This window comes from Lepus europaeus, chromosome 1 (assembly GCF_033115175.1).
Source record: "Lepus europaeus isolate LE1 chromosome 1, mLepTim1.pri, whole genome shotgun sequence".
Taxonomy (NCBI): domain Eukaryota; kingdom Metazoa; phylum Chordata; class Mammalia; order Lagomorpha; family Leporidae; genus Lepus; species Lepus europaeus.
The window spans coordinates 154,289,147-154,315,856 of NC_084827.1; the positions used below are offsets into that span (position 1 = coordinate 154,289,147).

Here is a 26,710-nt window from a genome sequence, read left to right on the forward strand (position 1 = left end):
GGGCGGCGCCACAGCTCAATAGAGTAATCCTCCACCTTGCGGCGCCGGCACACTGGATTCTAGTCCGGGTCGGGGCGCCGGATTCTGTCCTGGCTGCCCCTCTTCCAGGCCAGCTCTCTGCTGTGGCCAGGGAGTGCAGTGCAGGATGGCCCAAGTGCTTGGGCCCTGCACCCCACTGGAGACCAGGAGAAGCACTTGGCTCCTGCCATTGGATCAGCGCGGTGCGCTGGCCGCAGCGCGCCGGCCGTGGCGGCCATTGGAGGGTGAACCAATGGCAAAAAGGAAGACCTTTCTCTCTGTCTCTCTCTCTCACTGTCCACTCTGCTTGTCTAAAAAGAAAAAACAAACAAAAAACAAAACAAAACAAAAAAAACAAACAAAAAAAGATCCTCTGGGGGACAACCTAAGACAGGCACAGCTGTGTACGGAGACCACATGGAAACGGGGTCAACAATGGTATGGCCAAGAATCATGCCTCCCATTGCTCAAAAATAAACGAAAAGGGGGAAATGTGGTAGAATGAGAAGGCCACGCCAAGATGGCCGCTGGCAACAGAAACTGCCTGGCAACAGGCTGTGATTGCATGGCTTCAGAAACTGCCTGGCAACAGGGTGTGATTGGTTAGGGCATAGACTGCCCCTTGACTGGATTAGCTGCCTTGGCTATATAAGCTATTGTAGCAACTGAAATAAACGAGTCTGCAGGCTGCTTGCCTCAGGCCTGCTTTCACCCGACTCCTGGGGTCTGTGTGGTGACTCTGCACCTCTTGCCCCCATCACGCTCCTCCTCCCAGAAACGAATCCACAGCAACAGTGGGTATGTTAGAGGGGACAATTGGGATCTATGTTGTAGCTTAGTGGGTTAAGCCTGCTGCCTGTGGCCCTTGCTTCTCATATGAGCACTGGTTCAAGTCCTGGCTTCTTCACTTCCAATCCAGGTCCCTGCTGATGCACTTGGGAAAGCAGTGGAAGATTATCCAAGTTCATGGGCCCCTGCTACCCACATTGGGAGACCCAGATGGAGTTCTAGCCTCCTGGCTTTGGCCTGGTCTAGCCCTAGCTGTTGTGGGCATTTGGGGGGTAAACCAACAAATGGAAAACCTCTCTCTCTCTCTCTCTCTCCCCCTTCCTTTTCTCTCCCCCTTTAAATATATTTTTGAGAAATCATATAAAGTATTTTGAAAGAATGAAGGAATCAACAAGCACTGGGATGGACGTTTTTCTCTTATGAAACTGAGGACAGGCTTTGTGCTGTGACTTAAACAGAATCCAGCCTTTACAATTACATAGTAATTATAGTAAAAAAGAAATGTGCTATTAACTTTCACTTTTCATTGGGTAGATGCCTATCAGACTTAAAACTCACTCAACACAAATTAGAGAATACATGGATAGTCTTATCCCTTTCTTTTTCTTTTTTTAAAAGATTTATTTATTTATTTGAAGATCAGAGTTACACAGAGAGAAAAGGAGAGGCAGAGAGAGAGAGAGAGAGAGAGAGTCTTCCATCTGCTGGTTTACTCCCCAGATGACCACAACGGCCGGAGCTATGCCAATCTTAAGCCAGGAGCTAGGAGCTTCTTCTGGGTCTCCCATGAAGGTGCAGGGGCCCAAGGACATAGGCCATCTTCTGCTTTCCCAGGCCACAGCAGAGAGCTGGATCGGAAGTGGAGCAGCGGTGACTTGAACCGGTGCCCAGATGGGATGCCAACACTGCAGGCAGTGGCTTTACCCACTACATCATAGCACCGGCCCCATCCTTTTATTTTTCTTTGGTTAAAAAAATTGTTTTTTGCATTTGATGGAGTTTATTTCAGTCATACCTAATCAGCAGAATGGGAATTTTTAAATTTATATTTAAATTATATTTATCTTCCTACTTGTCTTAGTCATAGCTTATCATCAGACTTGACATAGAGGGTTTCCCTATGAACACAATTATTATCACTAAATTTTACTGAATCATAAAATACTTTTGGAAATTTTTACATATCCACAGTTCATTAATATATAACTATATTATTTTTCTTTAAAAAACTCATAGTCTCTAAGATCAAACTTTAGCTATGGAATACAAGGTGACATTTTATATCATAAGAATGCTGTACACCATGGTTCTTATTTCAGTGATTTGGTAGCTGGGCTTTGATAAAGAGAATATCTAGAACAATGCCAGAAAAATTAAAAATTGCTAGTCTCTTCTAGTGCTTGTGGGAGTATATATTGATGGGATAACAAGTTGACAATATTTTATGGAGTTGAAACTGTATATAACACATGGCCCATTAATTCCAGTCCTGTGTATATGTATTAGGGACATTCAACCACATGAGCATGAAAGTATGCATTGTACAGAGAAAAATTTGGAAAACATAAAAAAAAACACACAAATGGTAACAATACAAGCTGTTCAAAAACATGAACTATTGATACGTTTCATGCAATGAAATATTTTCCTGAAGAGAAAATGAGTCAAATAGTAGATATGTCAACACAGGTAAATCTCACACACAATATACTGAAAAACAAAAAGCAAGGCATAGCATCTAAGTCCATTTATTTGACTTAAAATGTGCGAAACATTGTGTATATTATTTTAGGTTTAGGCAGACAATGCAAGTACCACAATATTAATCAAAATGATAAGTACCAAATTAAATATATAATTTTCTTTGTAGAAGAGAGAATAAATGGGATCAGGGATGGCAGATAGGGGGATTTAAATGTATTTGTAGTGTTTCTTGCAACAAATGGTAGGCATATTTATCATTTGTAGAATACTTAATGATTGAAAATGAAGTGCCAAAATCTTCTGAGTACTATAAACTTGGTTGCCTGTGATAGAATCAAGAAAGAACAATCCTCAATATACATACAAACAACAATTTAGGCAACAGGCTCTACTGCAGTTTCTGTATCTTATAATATTGACCTCCCTATTTCCAAGATTGACCTCATCCTTTATCCATGTAATTATTTTGTGAAAAATGAGCTATACCCCTCCTTCACTTTCCCTTGTGAGTTGATTGTATTAGAAAATTATTGAACTAATACATTGTTTGGCTGTAATGTTTGACTTAGGTATAAAAATTTGAGTATTAAAAATAAAACCTTAGGGCCGGCGCCGTGGCTCACTTGGTTAATCCTCTGCCTGCGGTGCCAGCATCCCATGTAGGCGCTGGGTTCTAGTCCCGGTAGCTCCTCTTCCAGTCCAGCTCTCTGCTGTGACCTGGGAGGGCAGTGGAGGATGGCCCAAGTGCTTGGGCCCCTGAACCCACTTGGGAGACCAGGAGAAGCACCTGGCTCCTGGCTTCTGACTTCGGATAGGCACAGTGCTGGCCGTAGCAGCCATTTGGGGAGTGAACCAATGGAAAGGAAGACCTTTCTCTCTGTCTCTCTCTCACTGTCCATAACTCTACCTGTCAAATAAATAAATAAAACCTTAAGAAATAAATTTAGGTTTCCAAAATGGAGAATTAACTTTTTAAGAATTTCCAAGCTGCAATGACCAAAACAAGATGACTGAATAGAGGCTATGTGTCTCTGCCACAGAGGAGACCCAGAATAACAAAGGGAAGAACACATTGCTAGGAGATGGACTGAGGGAAAACCCAGAATAACAACGGGAGGACCAAGTGTCCAGGAGACTGACTGAGGGAACAATTCAGTAAAGAAGTGACAGAAGCTGTAAACAGCACACAGATTCTGAAAGCCAGCTGAGAGGGAGGAATAAAGCACACTGCCGCTCCTGCTCCTCGCCTGGCTCCACTATCTTATCAGGAAAAGGTAAGTAGAAAGCTCTGCTACCACTGACATGAGAATTCCGCAATCATTGCTGACTTGAAATGCAGTCAAGAAAACTGCCTGGAGGTGGGCTGGCTGCTTTGCTCTGATGAAGGAACCTGCAGTACCTCCCTTCACGCTCAAAGTGCTAGACTTGGGTTGCTACAGCGCAGTCACTGCTAAACTCCATAATGTCTTTTGCTACATCGGCAGCCCCATTGCTACCAGAAGCCTCCAGAGCTAGTTTCAAGGCACCTCTGCACAAAGGGTAGAGAGCAGGCTCCATCCCACAGTTGTGGGATTTCCAGGCACAAGGCCCAGAGCTGTGCTTGTTCACTCTATGCTATCGGGGCAAGTTTCCCTCTATTTCTTGGAGCTCAGCACAGCAGCAGCCCTTACACAAGCCCAGAGAACCAGATCTGAGGAAATTCTCTGCATCTGTTGACACAAGCTTTGGGATGGCCATGGCACAAGCTCCAGTGTCACCCTCGCATGCCCTGTGGGTACTTGGTGAAGTGCCTTTTGTGTCCTGCAGCTCTCAGACACTGGCTGTTGGTATTAGCACTGATCTATGGGATGCATTTCCAGCACTTCTCTGCTTTAGGCTGGTGGCTGCTGGCCCACATTCCCCAGCATAACTGGCACTTGGCCTTTGAGACCTGGTAAGGATCCCACTACATCCTGAAGTTTCAGGACTGAGAGAGTTGGTACCGTAAGTTTCAGGGCCACTTGCACTGCCCCCATGTAGCCTGAGGTAGCCTGAGGAGAGGTCCTGTCTGCATTCTACTGCTCCAGACCCATGCTTGCCAGTGCACAATCCCCAGCATAGCGTGAGACCTGGGTGAGATCTGCACTGCGTCCTGAAGGTCTGCGACTGGGACATTGGTTCTACAAGTCACAGGAACACTTGCATGTGCTCTGCAGAACCTGAAGAAAGCTCTATTTCCATTCCACTGCACAAGTCCATGCTTGCAATTGTATAATCTCTAACATAACCTATATTTTCTTGTGATAACTGAACAAGGTTCCAGTCCTGCAGCTCTGGAACCCATGCTGTGCGACCTAGACCTAGAAAAGACACTTCCTGCATTCCAAAATTCCAGGCCTGCACTTGCTAGAACACAAATAATCTATATTTACTCCCAGAAAGCTCTTTTCCATGTACCCCAGTCCTGAGACTAGAGATTTTGTTGTTATAAGCCCCAGCATCATCCACAGCTATGCAGTAGGACCTGTGCAAGGTTCCATCCATATCACACAGTTCCAGGGCCACAGGGACTGGTGCATCAAGGCCCAGCATTACTCAGGCATGATTGGCAGGTCAAGGGAGTAGCCCTCTTTGTATCTCATGGCATCAAGAGCATGGTTATAGCCATCACACACCTCCACAGTGATTGTCACCCAGCTCCACAGAGGCTGAAGACACACACCTTTGGAAGCCCACATCCACTTTAAAGACATATTACTGCCTCATGAATGCTGTAGACTAGACAACTGTGACACTCAGACAGTGCCGATATTTATTGCAGCTGAAGAAATCACTCATGGACTTCATTTCTGGCTTCCCTGGGACCAAATCCATAGTGACAACTCTACTATATGCTGCCTACACAGGTTGAAGGTGAAGGATTGGTGAAAATCATGCCATAAAAATGGAAACCAAAAATGAGCTGGAGTAGCTATACACATATCAGATAAAACAAATTTTAAGTCAAAAACTGTAAAAAGAGACAAAGAAGGACATTATGTGTTGTAAATGTATATACATCCAACACAAGACCACCCAAATATATAAAGCAAATATTATTGGAACTAAAGGGAGAGATGGACACCAATGCAGAATTTTTAACACCCATTGTCATCAGTAGACAGATCATCCAGACAGAAAATCAACAGACACACATCAGAACTGAACCATACATAAAACATTGGACCTAACAGACACGTACAGAACATTTTATCCAACAACTATAGAAAATATATTCACCTCATAAGTATGTGGAGCATTTTCTGTGATAACCCATATATTAAGCTACAACCAAGGCTTAGTAAATTTTTAAAAACTGAAAAACTAAAATCATATCATGTATCTTCTAAGATGTCAAAGGAATGACAGTAGAAATCAAGAAACAAGAAGAATAATAGGAAATGTACAAATATGTGAATATCTAATGATGCCTCTCAAGGATTTAGAAAAGCGTGAAAGGGGGCTGGCATTTTGGAGTAGAGGGTAAAGCTGCCATCTGTGATGGCAACATCCTACATATATGCTGGTTCTTGTCCTGGCTGATCTACTTCTGCTCAGGCTCCCAGCTAATGGCCTGAGAAAAGTAGCAGAAAAATCATCCAAGTGTTTGGATCCCTGCCAGTCACATGGATGACTTTGAAGAAGCTCCTGGCTTTGCCCTGGTTCAGTGCTGGCCATTGTAGCCATCTGGAGAGTAAAACAGTGGATGGAAGAGCTCTATCTTTTCACTGTCTTGCTCTCTCTCTCTGTCTCTTTCTCTCATTATAACTCTGACTTTCAAAATAAATAAAAGAATCTTTAAAAAAAATGAGGAAATCAGTCGCAAAATTATCAGGAGGTGAGAAACAATAAGGATCAGAGCATAAATAAATTCAAATTAAAAAATTGTAAAAGATCAACAATACCAAATGCTGCTTTCTTTTGAAGATAAAGAAAATAGATGAGGCCAGTGCCGTAGCTTAACAGGCTAATCCTCCGCCTTGCTGCGCCGGCACACCAGGTTCTAGTCCCGGTTGGGGTGCCGGATTCTGTCCCGGTTGCCCCTCTTCCAGGCCAGTTCTCTGCTATGGCCCGGGAAGGCAGTGGAGGATGGCCCAAGTGCTTGGGCCCTGTACCTGCATGGGAGACCAGGAGAAGCACCTGGCTCCTGGCTTTGGATCAGTGCGATGCACCGGCCGCAGCGGCCATTGGAGGGTGAACCAACGGCAAAAAGGGAGACCTTTCTCTCTGTCTCTCTCTCTCTCACTATCTACTCTGCCTGTCAAAAATAAAATAAAATAAAATAAAATAAAATAAAATAAAATAAAATAAAAATAGATGAAACTTTAGCCAGACTAACAAAAGGAGATGGGTGAGGTTGGAACTCCAAAAAATTAGTGATGCAAAAGAGACATTACAACTGCTATTACAGGAATGCAAAGGACCATAAGACGCTACTGTGAGCAGCTGTCGCTATTGTTCTGTGCTAACAAATTGGAAAACCTTGAAGAACTACATGCATTCCTGGATATGTACAACCTACAGGAAGAAGATATGGCAGAATCTGAGCAGACCCGTAGCAAGTAATGTGATTGAAGCGGTAATTAAAAGTTCAGGACATGATGACTTCACAGCTGAATTCTACAAAACATTTAAAGAGGAACTAATTCCAATTCTTGTCAAACCTTTCCCAGATATTGAAAAGGATGGAACTTGACCAAACACTGTTTTTGGTAACAGAGCATTACTCTGTTTCCCAAACCAAACAAAAACACAACATAAAAGGAAGACTATATACCAATATCACTGATGAATATAGAGGCAAAAATTCCCAACAGAATATTAGAAAATTAAATAACTGAAATCTAACACATAGTAAATCTAACAAATATATAAAAATGACATAATAAAAATCTAACACAAAGTAACTGAATCTAACACATCCAAAAGATCATACACTATAATCAAGTGGAATTTATTTCAAGTTGCAAGGATGATTCAAAATTTGTAAATCAATGAATTTCATAAACCACATCAACAGAACAAATTTAAAAACATTTTGATCATCCCAATAAATGCAGAAATAGCACTTAATAGTGTTCAACATCCCTTCATGATAAAAACTCCTAACAAATTAGGTATAGAAGAAACATCCTTCAAAATTATAAAGGCTCAGGGCTGGCATTGTGGTGGGGTGGGTTAGTTCTCCATATTTTAACCCAACAGTTCATTTTAGAGTGTCAGTTCATGTCCCTGCCCTGTTGTGTTCCTCTAAAGAGGAATGAGTCAGTAGACAGAAGATTATCTCTCTCTCTCCCTCTTCCTTTCCTTCTCTGTCTCTCCTCTGTCTTCAAATAAATAAGAAAAGCTTAAAATTATTGCTTTCAGTTCACATATAGAACTAACCACCATTGGATCAGCTCATGCAGAATAAAGGTAACTAAAGAATAGAAATCAACAACAGTCAGAAATGAGAGCTGACAGCCTGAGTGGAAAGGAGGTATAACGTTCATTCCTTCCTCTTGAATAAGTAGAAGCAGAAAACCGTTAACAATGTCCATGGATGTTTAGCATCTGTGAAATGGAATCATGACAAATACTTAACAGTACGTTAGACATAGTAAGCATAAAATACACATTCATCGAATAAACAGATGAACGAGTGAATCAAAGTAGGGAATAATGAGAGAAATGCTCAGTGAAAGAATAATGCTCATGAGAAAAAAATCACCTAGCAATTCTCTAACTGCTCTGAAATAAAGGTGAGAGTTCCCTATTTCTTTTCTCTCCTCTGACACTTTAGAAAAGAAAGATAAATATTTTGCAATGTTAATTCTCCTTAATCCTAAAAAGTAATGGAGTTTGCTTCTCATCTTAGTCTGGTTTGAGTTCAGTAATACTCCTCTCACAGGAAGCAAGAAGGAGGCATTTCACATCTGTCCCAATACTAACAGGTTCCCAGAATAAAATCAAACACTGAATGTTCAAGGACACTTCAAGATGAGATATGCTCCCTTTTTTGCGTTCTCAGTGATACCTTAGGTTTTGAAAAGAACATTTGATGAATGATAGTTCTAGGCCTATTTTTAATGTATTTGCCAGTTCTAAAAGCATGTTCCATTCCCCACGCCCACATGTTTGTGCCACTGCCCTCTGCCCTGAACAGCTGAAGCTTCTTCACAGAGGATGTGCTTTTCACTTAGAGACTGCGGTGAGCTATCGCACATCAATTCTGTTCAGTAGTGTGCATGTGAGAGGGACTCCATCTCAAGATATTTATGCCACTTCAGGTTGAATTAAGTTCTTCTTAGCCTCCCCAAGGCAGTTAGGAGCATATTGAAGTGCTATTTCCTTATCCTTCTGCTAAATCAATATTGAACTTTGGCAGGGCCGGTGCTATAGGCATAGCAGGTAAAGCTGCTGCCTGCAGTGCCGGCATCCCATATGGGTGCCAGTTTGAGTCTTGACTGCTCCACTTCCGATCCATCTCTCTGCTATGTCCTGGGAAAGCAGTGGGAGATGGCCCAAGTCCTTGAGCCTCTGTACCCCCATGGGTGACCCAGAAAAAGATCCTGGCTTCTGGCTTCAGATCAGTGCATCTCCAGCTGTTGCAGATGAAAGTCTCTCTCTCTCTCTCTCTCTCTCTCTCTCTCTCTCTCTCTCTACCTCTGCCTGTAATTCTGCCTTTCAAATAAATAAATAAATAAATAATTCTTTTAAAAGAAATTGAACTTTGCTGGTTCCCATTTGAGACATTATGTGGAATATTCGAGAATTTTTTCTTTCAGTTAGCATGCAAGAAGATCAGATCTAAAGCTGAAGTGCTTATGTATCTCCGAATAATGGGGACAGAAAATAAAAACCATAAGAAATCTTTTCATTTAATTTTTTGACTTTTTTCTGACACCAAATATTACAATTCTAGGTTATTTACCTCTTTGAGTATCAAATAAAGGAGGAAAGAGAGGCATGGAAAGTGTTTGGATAGAATTAGTGAACAGGGTTCCAGCATTGTGGTGCAGTAGGTTGAGCTGCCTCCTGTGACATCAGCAGCATCCTGAATCAGAGCTCTGGTTCAAGTTCTGGCTGCTCCACTTCTAGTTAAGCTCCCTGCTAATGTGCTTGGGAAAGCAACTAAAGATAGTCCAAGTACGTGGGCCCTTGCCACCCTCAGGGGAGATCCAGATGGAGTTTGGCCTGGACAAGCCCCAGCCATTGAAGCCATTTGGAGAGTGAAGCAGCAGATAGAAGATCCTTTCTCTCTCCCTCTCTCTCTCTCTCTCTCTTTTTATCTCTGTCTCTCCCTCTCACTGTCCAACTCTGTGTTTCAATCAAATAAAATAAATTTTTAAAATAATAAAAAAATGATGGAACAGGCAGTTAGCCTAAGAGTTAGTTAAGATATTGATTAAGATAGCGACTTCCCAAATCCAAATGCCTAGTTTCAGTTCCTAACTCTGGCTGCTGATTCCAGTTTCCTGACACTTCAGACTCTTTGAGGTGGTGGTGATGGCTCAAAGTAATTGGATTCCCATATGAGAAGGCTTGACATGTGACCTGGCTCTTTGTTTAGCCCTGGCCCAGTCCTGACTGTTGTAGGAATTTGGAGAGTGAACCAGTATGTGGGAGACCTCTTCATCTGTCTCTGACACTCAAATATGATAAGAAATGAAAAATTTTAAGATAGGATTACCACTTGCTTATTTTAGGAACAGTCCCATTTTTTATGATAAAAAAGTAGAAATTTTAACATGAAAGTAATAGTGGATAAAATATTCAATGATATAACTTTTTGGGTTATTATTTGTTTTAAAAGTTATTTTTTTTCTTTTTTTTTTTGACAGGCAGAGTGGACAGTGACAGAGAGAGAGAAAGATCTTCCTTTTCCGTTGGTTCACCCTCCAATGGCCACTGCGGCCGGTGTGCTGGTCTCCCATGAGGGTGCAGGGCCCAAGGACTTGGGCCATCCTCCACTGCACTCCCAGTCCACAGCAGAGAGCTGGACTGGAAGAGGAGCAACTGGGACAGAATCCAGCACCCCGACCGTGACTAGAACCCGGGGTGCCAGCGCCGCATGCAGAGGATTAGCCTATTGAGCCACGGCGCTGGCCAAAAAATTATTTTTCTTTTTATAAAACTAACAATTGCTCATTGTAAATACTTAATACTATAGAAATATTTAACTTGAAAACTTACAAAATTTCACTCCTAGAAATAATAATTTCACATGTATTTTTCATATTTTCCATATATACCTAATGTATATAATAATAATGACTTTTTAAAAAGATTTATTTTATTTATTTGAAAGACTGAGTTACAGAGAGAGAGAGAGAGAGACAGAGAGGTCTTCCCTAAGCTGGTTTACTCCCCAAATGGCCTCAAAGGCTAGAGCTGAGCCAATCTGAAGCCAGGAGCCAGAAGCTTCTGGGTCTCCCACATAGCTGCAGGGGCCCAAGCACTTGAGCCATCTTCTGTTGCTTTCCCAGTCACATTAATAGGGAGCTGGATCTGAAGTGGAGCAACTGGGACTCAAACAGGCACCCTTATGGAATGCTGGTGCTGCAGGCTGGAACTTTAACTCACTGCACCACAGCAGTATGTTAAAGTCTCCAATAATGGCTTTTTTTTTTTTTAGCAAAACAAAATATTACTTTATATTTTGCTCCATAACCTTTTGTTTTAGTTCACAATACATACTTGCTATTTTTCCATTCATAGTGGAGTATACTGTATTTCTAAATCTGGGTCATTTAATATAAGATATGTGGATTGGGTTTTCATACTTCAATTGCATTCAAAATTTTATGCTCAGGCACTTGATTTAGAGCATTTTTATTGTCATGACTATTCACATTCATGGAAATCATAGCCTGTTCCATTTGGAAAGAAAACATAAATATTTAGTACACAAATACCATATGCTATGTATAGTGGTGATACAAGAATGAGTAGATTATGATCCTTCCTACAACAATCTAGTAGAAGAGAGACATGCAGGAGAAACTACAATCCAAAGTGATTGTATTTAGATTCCATAGCAGTGGGTTAAGTGCTTGGTAGAATAGAGGAGAGACTATTCTGATGGAGGGAAATGGGGAAATAGTAGCAAAAAGTGTTTTATTTTAATCTCTAAGATTGGGTTGGATTTTGACCAGTGGAAAAGGAGAAGTCTTAATGGAAACAATATTAACAAAAGCATCTAATCTTAAAGTGTGTGATATAGTCAAGCAAATTTGAGAGTGGAGTATATGTGTAGATGGGGGAAGGAGTGCAACATAAGAGTTGCAAAAATATATGTAGAACATGCTGTGAAGGTCCTTAAATGTAAGGGTAAAATATTTGATGTATGATGTAGGGGGAATGAGGGATGAAGACACACTGATTATTTCTGATCAAGTGGTTTATCACATTTCTTGCACACAGCTCTATTAGAGGATATTCTCTCTTGTATTGTTATTGTTTACTCATATAGTTTGTAGATATCTTTACTCCCCTACCCCAAATAATAAAACTACCCTATACTGAGGTCTTTTGGAACAAGAGACAATTTCTTACTCATCTTTAAAGCCACAATAGTAGTAAAGGTACTGTCATATTAAGCATCAGCAATTGTTAAATTTATTTTAAGAATTTATTTAGTGAGTAGCTACTGTGAGGCAAGTTCCTACACATATTGTTGAAGTTACTCTTTAAGATCAATATGATTATCCCTTAAGAAATGAGGAAGCAGAGTTCAGCAAAGATAAGCACTTGGCTTGGATACACATAGCTACAGAACTGCAGTTCAAACTCATCAGTCAAGTTCTGTTTTTTCTTTCCTTGTTATAAATATTCTTCATATGGAACGGTGTGTAGAGTCACTTCAGGAGATTTCCAGCTTCCAGTTCCGCAATAAGGAACTCTGAAGTTTCTAATCCATCATAACAACAAGTAGAAATTTGAAATTCTGAAAAAATGAGCACCTTTTCTTGGTTCTATAAGAGAAACGAGAACACAGATAACTGCTGCCTCTAAGACAGGCAGCTGCAGGCAGTCATGACTTATTGCTGCAGAGATTCATGGGAGGAAACTGCCAGAGAAATCAGTGCTTAGGTAGGAAAATCTGAAATTTAGTTAAGTTGGTTCAATAAAGAAAGTCTTGGCCAGCGCCGCGGCTCACTCGGCTAATCCTCCACCTGTGGCACCGCCACCCCCGGTTCTAGTCCCGGTTGGGGCGCTGGATTCTGTCCCGGTTGCTCCTCTTCCAGGCCAGCTCTCTGCTGTGGCCTGGGAGTGCAGTGGAGGATGGCCCAAGTACTTGGGCCCTGCACCCGCATGGATACCAGGAGGAAGCACCTGGCTCCTGGCTTCGGATCAGTGCGGTGTGCCGGCTGCAGCGGCCATTGAGGGGTGAAGCAATGGCAAAAGGAAGACCTTTCTCTCTGTCTCTCTCTCTTACTGTCCACTCTGCCTGTCAAAAACAAACAAACAAAACAAAACAAAAAAACCAGAAAGTCTTAACTCTAAACACTGCAGAGATTCAGCCATGCGGGAGTCCACACTTGTATTCTAGAGCTCAGATACTCAGATGAACATTGCAGAAAAATCCTCTCATTCTCAAGTAGGGAGGGCAAATGGAACCGTGTGTCCAAGTATCCTGTTCTTAACAAAGCCTCTTCTCAGAGAAACTAGGTAACCAGACCTAACCTGCTGTGGTATTTATTTTATTTTTATAGAAATATTTATTGAATAAATATAAATTTTGTAAGTACAACTTTTGGACTATAGCTGTTCTTATCCCCATACCTGCCCTCCCACCCCAAACCATCCCACAGTCTACTCCCTCTCCCATCCCATTTTTCATTAAGATTCATTTTTAATTATCTTTATATACAGAATATCAACTCTATACTAAGTAAAGATTTCAACAGTTTGCACCCACACAGAAACACATAGTATAAAGTACTTTTTGAAGACTAGTTTTACCATTCATTCTGATGGTACAACACATTAAGGACAGAGGTCCTACATCAGGAGTAAGTGCACAGTGACTCCTGTTGTTGATTTAACAATTGACACTCTTATTTATGACGTCAGTAGTCACCCGAGGCTTTTGCCATGAGCTGCCAAGGCTGTGGAAGCCTCTTGAGTTCACAAACTCTGACCTTGGACAAGGCCATAATCAAAGTGCAAGTTCTCTCCTCCCTTCAGAGAAAGGTACCTCCTTCTTTGATGGCCCCTTCTTTCCACCGGGATCTCACTCACAGAAATCTTTCATGTAGGTCATTTTTTGCCATAGTGTCTTTGCTTTCCAAGACTGAAATGCTCTCATGGGCTTTTTAGCCAGATCCAAATGCCTTAAGGGCTGATTCTGAAGCCAGAGTGCTGTTTAGGGCATTTGCCATTCTATGAGTGTTGTGTGTCCTGCTTCCCATGTTGGATTGTTCTTTCCTTTTTAATTCTATCAATTATTGTTAGCAGACACTTGGTATTATTTATGTGATCCTTTTGACACTTAATCCTATCTTTATGATCAGTTATGAACTTAACTGATCACGTTAACTAGTAATATGGCATTGGTACCTGCCATCTTAATGGGATTTGGAGTCCATGGCAAGTTTGTAGCTTTAGCCTTAGGGGTAAGTCCAAGGGAACTTGTGCTGAACTGTACATTTCCTCCATCTCTTATTCCCACTGTTATTTTTTTAACAGGAATCAATCTTCAATTGGATTTAAACACCTCAGAATAATTCTGAGTCAAGTAAAGCCTTCAACCAATGGTATTAAGTAGAAAAAGAAAATACTAAAAAGAATAAAAGAGTAAGCTCTTTCTTGACAGTCAGGACAAGGGCTGTGCTTCTCATATTGTCAGTCTCACATCTACTGGTTTCCTTTTAGGTGCTCAGTCAGTTGTCACCGATCAGGGAGAACATATGATATTTGTCCCTTTGGGACTGGCTTATTTCACTCAGCATGATGTTTTCCAGATTCCTCCATTTTGTTGCAAATGACCAGATTTCATTTTTTTTTTTTTTACCACTGTGTAGTATTCTATAGAGTACATATCCGTTGGTGGGCATTTAGGTTGTTTCCATGTCTTAGCTATTGTGAATTGAGCTACAATAAACATTGAGGTGCAGACAGTTTTTTTATTTGCCAATTTAATTTCTTTTGGGTAAATTTCAAGGAGTGGGATGGCTGGGTTGTATGGTAGGGCTATATTCAGATTTCTGCGGTATCGCCAAACTGAATTCCATAGTGGCTTTACCAGTTTGCATTCCCACCAGCAGTGGATTAGTGTGCCTTTTCCTCTACTTCCTCGCCAGCATCTGTTGTTTATTTTATTTTATTTTTTTATTTTTGACAGGCAGAGTGGATAGTGAGAGAGAGAGAGAGACAGAGAGAAAGGTCTTCCTTTGATGTTGGTTCACCCTCCAATGGCCACCGCAGTTGGCGCGCTGCGGCCGGTGCACCGTGCTGATCCGAAGCCAGGAGTCGGGTGCTCCTCCTGGTCTCCCATGGGGTGCAGGGCCTAAGCACTTGGGCCATCCTCCACTGCACTCCCGGGCCATAGCAGAGAGCTGGCCTGGAAGAGGGGCAACCGGGACAGAATCCGGCGCCCCGACTGGGACTAGAACCCGGTGTCCCGGCGTCGCTAGGCAGAGGATTAGCCTGTTGAGCCAAGGTGCTGGCAGCATCTATTGTTAAGTTGATTTCTGTATGTGAGCCATTCTAACCGGGGTGAGGTAAAACCTCAGTGTGGTTTTGATTTGCATTTCCCTGATGGCTAGTGATCCTGAACATTTTTTCATGTGTCTGTTAGCTGTTTGAATTTCCTCTTTTGAAAAATGTCTATTGATGTCCTTGGCCCATCTCTTAAGTAGGTTGTTTGTTTTGTTGTGGGGGAGTTTCTTGATGTCTTTGTAGGTTCTTATTATTAATCCTTTATTGGTTTCATAGTTTGCAAATATTTTTCCCATTCTGTTGGTTGCCTCTTCACTTTCCTGACTGTTTCTTTTGCAGTACAGAACTTCTTTTTTTTTTTTTTTCCTGTAGAAACTGGTGTTTATTTTCCGTCAACCTCATTTCCATGACAAGCAGCTTAAGACTACTCAGTGGTTGTTCCCACCCACTCAGTGGCCTGAGCAGTGGGCGCCACAGACCAGTCTTCAGTGGCGGGCGGAGCACTCCAGTCCTCAGTGGGGAACTGCTGAATAGGCACAGAGGGCACCCGCACGCCTTCAGACAGTCAGCAACCCCAGGCTGAGTAGCAGTGAACTCGGGCGCTGGGGCTGTCCATTCACCCTGAAACTCCTCCTTGGTCACAGCTTTTTCAGCGGCGGCCTGCTCTTCTTTTTCAATCTCTTCAGGATCTCTGTAGAAGTAGAGATCAGGCATGACCTCCCAGGGGTGTTCACGGGAGATGGTACCATGCATGCGCAGAACCTCCCGGGCTAGCATCCACCACATCAGACCCACTGAGTGGGCTCCCTTGTTGTTGCACGGGATGGCAATGTCCACGTAGCGCAGAGGAGAGTCTGTGTTACACAGAGCAATGGTAGGCAGGTTCACGTAAGAGGCCTCCGTGAGAGGCTGGTGGTCAGCACAAGGATCAGTAACCACCAGAAGCCGTGGTTCCTGGAAGGCTGCCTGGATCTGGTTAGTGAAGGTTCCAGGTGTGAAGTGGCCAGCAATGGGAGTAGCTCCAGTGGCAGCAGCAAACTTCAGCACAGCTCTCTGGCCAGTGTTCCTGGAGGACATCACACTGACATCAGCAGGGTTTTCAATGGCCACAATAGCACGAGCCGCCAACAGAAGCTTCTCCCAGGTCCTCTTCAGATTGATGGTGTAGATGCCATCACTTTTCCTTTTGTAGATGTACTGTTCCATCTGGAAGTCAAGGTTGGTGCCACCTAGGTGGGTTCCTTCTGCAAGGAACTTGAGGACATCCTCCTCCTTCATTTGCAGGACATCAAGAGCTCCGGACATTGTGACAGCTTCCCCTTAAGTTACTGGGAACCAAGAACAATGCCGTATGGACCCCTCGCCGGGCAGCGCGGAAAGGAGTACAGAACTTCTTAATTTGATGCAATCCCAGTTGTTAATTTTGACTTTGGCTGCCTGTGCCTCTGAGTCTTTTTCAAGAAATCTTTGCCTGTGCCAATATCTTGCAGGGTTTCTCTTATGTTCTCTAATAATTTGATGGTGTCAGGTCCTTGATTTAAATCTTTAATCCATTTGAGTGGATTTTTATGTAAGGTGTAAGGTAGGGGTCTTGCTTCATACTTCTGGATGTGGTAATTCAGTTTTCCCAGTACCATTTGTTGAATAGACTCTCTGATCCAGGAATTGGTTTTAGATTCTTGATCAAATATAAGTTGGCTGTAGATGTTTGGATTGATTTCTGGCCTTTCTATTCTGTTCTATTGGTCTATCCATCTGTTTCTGTACCAGTACCAGGCTCTTTTGATTACAGCTGCCCTGTAGTATGTCCTACTTAGTATGTCCTGATTTCTTTTTCTTGCCTAATTACTCTGGCTAAAACTTTCAATATTGTATTGAATAGCATCTTTTTCAGGTTTAAGAATTGAGGTGATGCTGGCTTCATAGAAAGAATTTGGGAGTGTTCACTCTCTTTCAATTGTTTTGAATAGCTTGAGAAGAATTGGAGTTAGTTCTTCTCTTTAAATGTCTGGTAGAATTCAGCAGTGAATCCATGCACTCCTGGGCTTTTCTTTGTTGGGAGGGCCTTTATTACTGATTCAATTTCTGACTTGGTTATGGTCTGTTTAAGTATTCTATGTCTTAATGGTTCAATTTAGGCAGGTCCAGGCATCTATCAATTTTTCTAGATTTCCCAGTTTGCTGGCATACAGCTCTTTGCAGTAATTTCTGATGACTCCATGCCCCAACTAACCAAAAAGAGAGAGAAGACCCAAATAAATAAAATCAGAGATGAAAATAGAGATGTAATAACAGATATCAGAGAAATACAAAGCTCATCAGGAATTACTACAAACAGTTATATACCAACAAATTGGAAATCTAGAAGAAATAGATAGATTTCTGAACACATATAATCTACCAAAATTGAATTATGAAGACATAGAAAACCTAAACAGAACAATAACCAAGATGGCCATTGAACCCATAATAAAAACCCTCCCAACAGGCCAGCGCTGTGGCTCAATAGGCTAATCCTCTGCCTTGCAGCGCCAGCACACTGGGTTCTAGTCCGGGTCGGGGCGCCGGATTCTGTCCCAGTTGCCCCTCTTCCAGGCCAGCTCTCTGCTATGGCCCGGGGGTGCAGTGGAGGATGGCCCAAGTGCTTGGGCCCTGCACCCCATGGGAGACCAGGATAAGTACCTGGCTCCTGCCATCGGATCAGCGCGGTGCGCCGGCCACAGCGCGCCTACCACGGCGGCCATTGGAGGGTGAACCAACCTCAAAGGAAGACCTTTCTCTCTGTCTCTCTCTCTCACTGTCCACTCTGCCTGTCAAAAAAACAAAACCAAAAAACAAAACAAACAAACAAACAAAAAAAAAACAAAAAAACCCTCCCAACAAAAAATACCAGGGCCAGATGGCATCATTGATAAATTCCACTAGACTTTTTTTCTCAATATCTATTTTATTTATGTGAAAAGCAGAGTTATACAGAGAGATGGAGCCACACATAGACACACACACACACACACAGAGATCTTGCATCTACTGATTCACTCTCCAAATGGCCTCAATGGTCAGGGCTGGGCCAGACTAAAGCCGGGAGCCAGGAGCTTGGGCCATCTTCTGCTGCTTTCCCAGGCACATTAGCAGGGAGCTGGATCAGAATTGAAGCATCTAGAACTCAAACTCACACCCAAATTGGATGCCAACATGGTAGGATATGGATTTCCCCTTGAAGCCACAATACTGGCCACAATTATCAAACTTTTTTTTTTTTTTGACAGGCACAGTGGACAGTGAGAGAGAGAGAGACAGAGAGAAAGGTCTTCCTTTTGCCGTTGGTTCACCCTCCAATGGCCGCCGTGGTAGGCGCGCTGTGACCGGCGCACCGCGCTGATCCGATGGCAGGAGCCAGGTACTTATCCTGGTCTCCCATGGGGTGCAGGGCCCAAGGACTTGGGCCATCCTCCACTGCACTCCCTTGCCACAGCAGAGAGCTGGCCTGGAAGAGGGGCAACCAGGACAGGATCGGTGCCCCGACCGGGACTAGAACCCGGTGTGCTGGCGCCGCAAGGTGGAGGATTAGCCTAGTGAGCCGCGGCGCCGGCCAATTATCAAACTTTTAAAAAAGAACTAATTCCAATTTTTCTCAACCTATTGAAAAAAATTAAAAAGGCAAAAATCCTCCCAGTCACCTTCTATGAGGGCAGCATCACCTAAATTCCAAAGTCAGAAAAAGATACAACAAAGAACTTCCTACTTTTTTACTTGTTGAATATTATGATTAATGGCAAATTAAGACTGTGAATACAGAGTGGATTAAAATTATATCTTTGCAAAAACTTGTAAAGATAGATGAGGGAGGGATGGGGGCTGAGGGAGGGGAGCATGATAGTGAGGGAAGTGTGATTATCTTCTTTGAACTGAACCTATGGAATGCATGAAATCTTTTTGTTAATAACTTTAAAAAGAAAGAAATATATAAGAAAATTAAAAGAAGGACCACATTCTCAGGAAACTAATTGAGAGAAATTTTTTCCTTAAAAATTTGTTTTTACTTTTATTAATATAAAAAGAACAATTTCAATGTGTTTCATAGGTACAATTTTTAGTGGAAAACAGACAGAACAGAACAGAGACACTGTGTGGAGCAGAAAGGAGAGAGAACAGACATGGGAAATGGCCAGCCACATGCTATCAGTGCCTCATGAATATACATACTCCGTGCCTGGACAGGAAGCACCATATTCAGAGGGCAAGGTTAGAGAGGCTGCTGTGGCCCCCATAACTGGTGATTTTGACTGAAGGATAATTCCATGGTCCTCATTGGCTTTGATTACAGCCTGGAGAACTGGTGGGGTGCTGAGTAACTACTTTACTCCGTGAAGGGAAGCCATGGTGCATCCCTCTCTTCCCACTTCTAAAGTGGCAGACTCAGTTTGCTGGAGTGGAACTGTAACCACTGTCTTGACTCAGGGAATGATGGGCAGATTGTGCAGGGGATGGGTGAGCTCACAGAGTGAAGAATGGATCCCTGCATCCTGTGACTGTGCGTGTTTTAGGCGTAGACCGTGGAGCTGAACTGGGTACAGGTTGTGGCTAGGTTCCTGTGCACCCACATCATCTGCAGAGACTCGGAGCTTCCTGACAAGGAGGACAAGTCTCCCAGAGGGGTAGGGAGACACACTAAGAAATGAGTTGGTGTTCTGTATGATGCCTGAATGGGTTCAGGGCACAGGCAACATGAACTCACTGGAGACTGTCAGCCAACTGGTTCTTCTTGGCATAGAGAAGGGCTGGGATTGTTAACACACTAGCCACCCCTAGCATTCCCTCCCACTACTGACTGAAGCCAGACATGTTACATCATGCCCAACTTGGACTATTGCTCAGTCCACAAATGGTGGCCAGAGCTCCCTGGACCCACCCAGCACACAGCCTTGTAACTCCAGTTTAAGCTTTGGGCAGTCCACAAACCACAGAAGCACATTTCCAAGAAAAAAAAAAATCTTCCAATTGAGAAAAAAATCCCACCTAGAAGATATAACAAGTGATCCTACAGATGCATCAAAACAAACATGGAAACACAGGAGACATGAACAAAGAAGGCAATATGACTCCCCAAAAGGAACACAATACACTAATCTTGGACTGTGAAAGGGAGACTGATGAAATGCCTGAAAAGGAATTCAAAAGAAGGATTGTAAGGTTACTCAAAAACAGAGAAGCTGTTAAGTGAAATAAGGAAACACATACATGACACAGAAGGGAAATTCTGCAAAGAGATAGATATGTTGAAGAAAATCAAACAGAAATATTAGAAACTAAGTATTCCTGGCCGGCTCCTTGGCTCAACAGGCTAATCCTTTGCCTAGCGGTGCCGGCACATCGGGTTCTAGTCCCGGTCGGGGCGCTGGATTCTGTCCTGGTTGCCCCTCTTCCAGGCTGGCTCTCTGCTGTGGCCCGGAGTGCAGTGGAGGATGACCCAAGTGCTTGGGCCCTGCGCCCCATGGGAGACCAGGATAAGCACCTGGCTCTGCCTTCGGATCAGCGCGGTGCACTGGCCACAGCGCGGCGGCCGCGGCAGCCATTGGAGGGTGAACCAATGGCAAAAAGGAAGACCTTTCTCTCTGTCTCTCTCTCTCACTGTCCACTGTGCCTGTCAAAAAAAAAAAAAAAGAAATTAAGTATTCCAAACATCAAATAAGACTTTGATAAATGGTGTTGGGAGCATAGAATTTATACACACACACACACACACACACGTATATGTATATGAATTTGTATATGAATGAAACTAAGTTATACCATCTATAAAAATCAGCTCAAGGGGCTACTCTTCTCATGCAGTGGTCAGAATTGCTGCTTATAATGCTGGCATCCAATTCGGAGCAACAGTTAGAGTCCCAGCTGCTCAGCTTCTGATCCAGCTATATGGTAATTTACTTGGGAAAGCAGTGAAAGATGACCCAAGTATTTGGCCCTTGCCACCCATGTGGGAGACCCAGATGGAGTCACTTGCTCCTGCCTTCAGCCTGGTCAAGTCCAGGTTATTGTAGCCACTTGGAAAGTGAACCACCAGATGGAAGATTTCTTTTTCTCTGTGTGTGTCTCTCTCTCCATCACTCTGCCTTTCAAATGAATAAACTAGCTTTTAAAAAATAAACCCAAAATGATTTAAATACCTGTATGTGAGGCCTAAGACTTAAGAGACTTTTAGGAGAAAATATAGGGAAGGAAATTGAGACCAGCAAGGATTTTCAGGATCAGACCCCAAAAGTACAGGAAATAAAAGCAAAACTAGACAAAAGGTATTTCTTCATACTAAATACTTTCTGCATAACAAAGAAAACAATGAACAGAATGGAAATACAACCCACAGACTGGGCGAAAACTTTTCAAGCTATATATCTATCAAGAAATTAATATCCCAAATACATAAAGAATTCAAACAACTCAATAGCAAATAGTAAACAATTCAATTTAGAAAATGGACTATAGATCTAAACAGACATTGCTAAAAGCAAGATATACAAATGGTCAATGGGTACATGGAAGCACAATATCACTAATCATCAGGGAAATGCAAATCAAAGTCACAATGAGATAGCACTTCACTTCAGTAACATTGGCTATTATCAAAAAGACAAAGATACATGTTGAGAATGTGGAGATGAGAGAACCTTTGAACACTGTTGATGGGAATGTAAGATTATATGTTCATTGTGGAAAACACTATGGTGATTCCTAAAAAACCTGAAAAGAACACCACCACACAATCTAGTGATCCCACCCGTGGGTGTGTATACAAGGATATAGAAACCCATCTGTAAATGAAGCATCTGCACTCCCACGTGTATTGCAGCACTATTCACAATAGCGAGGAAATTGAAACAAATTGAGTGTCCAACAACTGATTAATGGCTCGAAAAAATGTACATATGAGAGTAGAATATTACTCAGTCATAAAAATGATAATATATTGTCATTTGCAACAATATGGATGGAACTGGCTGGCCGTCATTATGCTAAATGAAAGAAGCCTAGCAGAGAAAAATAAGTGTCATGTGATCTCACTCATTGCAGAATCTTAAAAAACTAGGTGATCTCATATATAAAAATATAATGGTGGTTACCAGAGGCTGAGGGAGGGGAGTGGATAGGGAGGGATGGGGAAATGTTGATTGATGGGTACTAGATGTAGCTATATAGGATTATAAATGTATGAGGTACTATTGCACAATAAGTTGAAAATAAATAATACTTATTTTCTGTGTATTTATAAAAAACTAGAAGATATAATTTATTTTGTGTTCAACAAATGGATTTAATAACGCATATTTCAGTATAAAACAGTTCACAACAGAAATATTTGCTACCCAGCCCATTTATCTTGGGAATTACACAACATGGACCATTTTCAATAACTCTTTTCTTTATAATGATTTCCTCCTGCTGAAGCAACAGAGACATACAAACCAGTTTGGTCTAGAAATGTAATACATCGAGATACAAATGTATTAAGGAAAAGTTAAAATATAAACATTTTCATCACTTTGATTCAGTATCATATCATCTTTCTCAAGGTAATTTAGCCTTCATAAAATGTTCCAAGCCCGGAAGGCAGAGCCAAGATGGCGGATAGTGAGGGTGGACACCAATAGTCCGGGAAAAGATAGTTTAATAAAAGTGGAGTTACTGTAGCCTCAGGAAAAAACTCAAGAAAAAAACTATAGAGGAAATGCTTCCGGATCTAGTGGATGTGACACAGAGGACCTATGGGGAGCCCACCTCGTGGAAGCCCAGCCATGGGAGCCAAGTCACAAAATCTCGCCAGCACTGGAGGGGAGGTAAAACAAAAACCTCAGTAACCCGAGACATTGGTGGGGAAAGGCAGAATGAGACCTGAGGCCCTACTGGGGAAATTTCACCAGGCTGACTGGAGAAGAGAAAAAAAAACAAGTAAATAAGGGGAACCAGCATGGACACTAGCCTCTCTCTCCACTCACCTTACAAAGCCGAGCAAGACAAAGAGCAGGCGCCATTTTACATATGTAAAGTGGCAACCATGAGTAGCCAAGCAGAAAAACTCTGGTTGGGAGAAATAACAGGAGGTTAGAATCTAGTGAAAGTAGGTGGAGCTAACAATCTGAGACTGTGAAAATCCGAGGAGGGGTGAGAGAATTCACCAAGTACACAAATTTGGTAACCTTGGGACTGTGGAGAAATTTGAGAACACATTAAGGGATGCATAAACTCTTTGTGTGCTCCCAGGGGTAGATCAAACGAATACCCACAGATACCAGATTTCAACTACCCTCAATTCCACTCAGTTGTTTGGAATTACTTCCCAACTGAGTCAAAAAAAAAAAAAAAAAAAAAAGAGAAAAAGAAAAAAAAAGAGAACAAGCGAGGGAGAGAACAATCTGGGTGACTCACTTTCAGCACACCCTTAAACCTAAAGAATCAAACAGAGCTCTCTGGCCACACCCATCACAGCTGCTAAGGTTCCATCTAAGCAGACAGCCCACTTAATCTAGAGGCATAGTATAATGAGAAAAAAATACCACAGCAAAAAAAACAAAGATTATCTCCAATATGCCAAACAACAAACGCAGAAACTGAGGTAACAAGAGCAAGGAAGACACTATGATGCCCCCAACTGAACAAGACATCCCAATTCAAGATTATGAAGATGAAGAGATAGAGGAAATGCAAGAAGTGGATCTCAAAAAATTGAAAGAACATTAAGAAGTTCTCAAAAACAAATTCTTGAGCTACAGAAATCCTTAATGGACAAGAGAGAAAATCTCTCTCGTGAAAATGAAATATTAAGGAGGAATCAAAATGAAATGAAACAACTAGTAGAACAAGAAACTGTGATAGTGACAAGAAATCAAAATGAAATGAAGAATTCAGTAGATCAAATGACAAACACATTAGAGAGCCTTAAAAACAGAATGGGCGAAGCAGAAGAGAGAATATCGGACTTAGAAACAGAGCACAGGAAAGCACACAGTCAAACCAAAGAACAGAAGAGGAAATAAGAAATCTAAAAAATATTGTCGGGAATCTACAGGATACTATTAAAAAATCCAACATTCGGGTTCTAGGAGTTCCTGAAGGCATGGAGAGAGAGAAAGGATTAGAAGGCCTTTTTAGTGAAATACTAGCAGAAAACCTCCCAGGTTTGGAGGAGGACAGAGACATCCTAGTACAGGAAGCTCATAGAACCCCCTAATAAACATGACCAAAAGAGATCCTCACCACGACACATTGCAATTAAACTCACCACAGTGAAACATAAAGAAAAGATCCTAAAATGTGCAAGAGAGAAATGTCAGATTACTCTCAGAGGATCTCCATTTAGACTCACAGCTGACTTCTCACCAGACACCCTACAAGATAGGAGGGAATGGCAACATATAGCCCAGGTACTAAGAGAGAAAAACTTTTAGCCCATAATATTATATCCTGCAAAGCTCTCATTTGTGAATGAAGGTGAAATAAAGACCTTTCACAAAGCAAACAGAAATTGAAAGAATTTGTCACCACTCGTCCAGCCCTGCAAAAGATGCTTAAAGATGTGTTACACACAGAAACACAGAAACATGGTCACCAATATGAAAGAAGGTAAAGGAAGGAACCTCACAGCAAAATATCACAGGATCTCAAAGCATACATTAGAAAATATCTTTGGCAAATGGTAGGGCAAAGTTACTCCTTCTCAATAGTCACATTGAACGTTAATGGCCTGAACTGTCCAGTTAAAAGACACCGATTGGCTGATTGGGTTAAGGAACAAAACCCATCTATTTGCTGCTTACAAGAAACACATCTTTCCAACAATGATGTGTACAGACTGAAAGTGAAAGGCTGGAAAAAGATATACCAGGCCAACAGAAATGAAAAAAGAGAGGGTGTAGCCATCTTAATATTGGACAACATAAACTTTACCACAAAAACTGTTAGGAGAGACAAAGAGGGGCACTATATAATGATTAAGGGATCCATTCAACAGGAAGATATAATGATTATCAATGTATATGCACCTAATTACAGGGCGCCGGTTTATTTAAAAGATATGTTAAGGGACTTAAAGGGAAAATTAGACCCCAATACAGTAGTACTGGGGGCCCTCAATACTCCACTCTCAGAGATAGACAGATCAACAGGACAGAAGATCAACAAGGAGACAGTAGATTTAAATGACACTATAGCCCAAATGGACCTAACAGATATCTACAGAACTTTTCATCCTACACAGAAAGCACTTACATTCTTCTCAGCAGTACATGGAACCTCCTCTAGGATTGACCACATACTAGGCCATAAAGCAAATCTCAGCAAATTCAAAAGAATTAGAATCATACCATGCAGCTTCTCAGACCACAAAGGAATGAAGTTGGAAATTAGCAACTTGGGAATCCCTAGAGCATATGCAAACACATGGAGATTGAACAACACGATCCTGAATGAACAATGGGTCATAGAAGAAATTAAAAGAGAAATCAAAATTTTTCTGGAAGTAAATGAGGATAAAAGCACAACATAGCAAGACCTATGGGATACAACAAAAGCAGTGTTAAGAATAAAGTTTATATCAATAGGTGCCAACATCAAGAAATTGGAATGGCATCAAATAAATGAGCTTTCAAGTCATCTCAAGGATCTAGAAAAACTGCAGCAAACCAGATCCAAAACTAGTAGAAGAGAAATAATTAAAATCAAAGAAGAAATCAACAGAATTGAATCAAAAAAAAATTACAAAAAATCAGCCAAACGAGGAGCTGGTTTTTAAAAATAAACAAAATTGACGCCCCATTGGCCCAACTAACTAAAAAAAAAAGAAAAGACCCAAATCAATAAAATAAGAGATGAAAAAGGCAACATAACAACAGGCACCAAAGAAATAAAAAGAATCATCAGAAATTACTAAAAGGACTTGTATGCCAGCAAACAGGGAAATCTATTAGAAATGGATAGATTCCTGGACACGTACAACCTACCTAAATTGAACCAGGAAGACATAGAAAACCTAAACAGACCCATAACTGACACAGAAATTGAAACAGTAATAAAGGCCCTCCCAACAAAGAAAAGCCTAGGACCAGATGGATTCACTGCTGAATTCTACCAGACATTTAAAGAGAAGAACTAACTCCAATTCTTCTCAAACTATTCAGAACAATTGAAAAAGAGGGAATCCTCCCAAATTCTTTCTATGAAGCCAGCATCACCTTAATTCCTAAGCCAGAAAAAGATGCAGCATTGAAAGAGAATTACAGAACAATATCCCTGATGAACATAGATGCAAAAATCCTCAATAAAATTCTGGCCAATAGAATGCAACAACACATCAGAAAGATCATCCACCCAGACCAAGTGGGATTTATCCCTTGTATGCAGTGATGTTTCAATGTTCCCAAAACATTCAACGTGATACTCCACATTAACAGACTGCAGAAGAAAAACCATATGATTCTAAAATAGATGCATAGAAAGCATTTGATGAAATACAACACCCTTTCATGATGAAAACTCTAAGCAA

At 41.7% G+C, this 26,710-nt stretch overlaps 1 pseudogene; it reads right to left on the reverse strand.

The window, feature by feature from the left end:
• Positions 1–15,546: 15,546 nt before the first annotated feature.
• On the reverse strand, positions 15,547–16,479 carry LOC133767314 (small ribosomal subunit protein uS2-like; annotated as a pseudogene).
• Between the last annotated feature and the right edge of the window lie 10,231 nt (positions 16,480–26,710).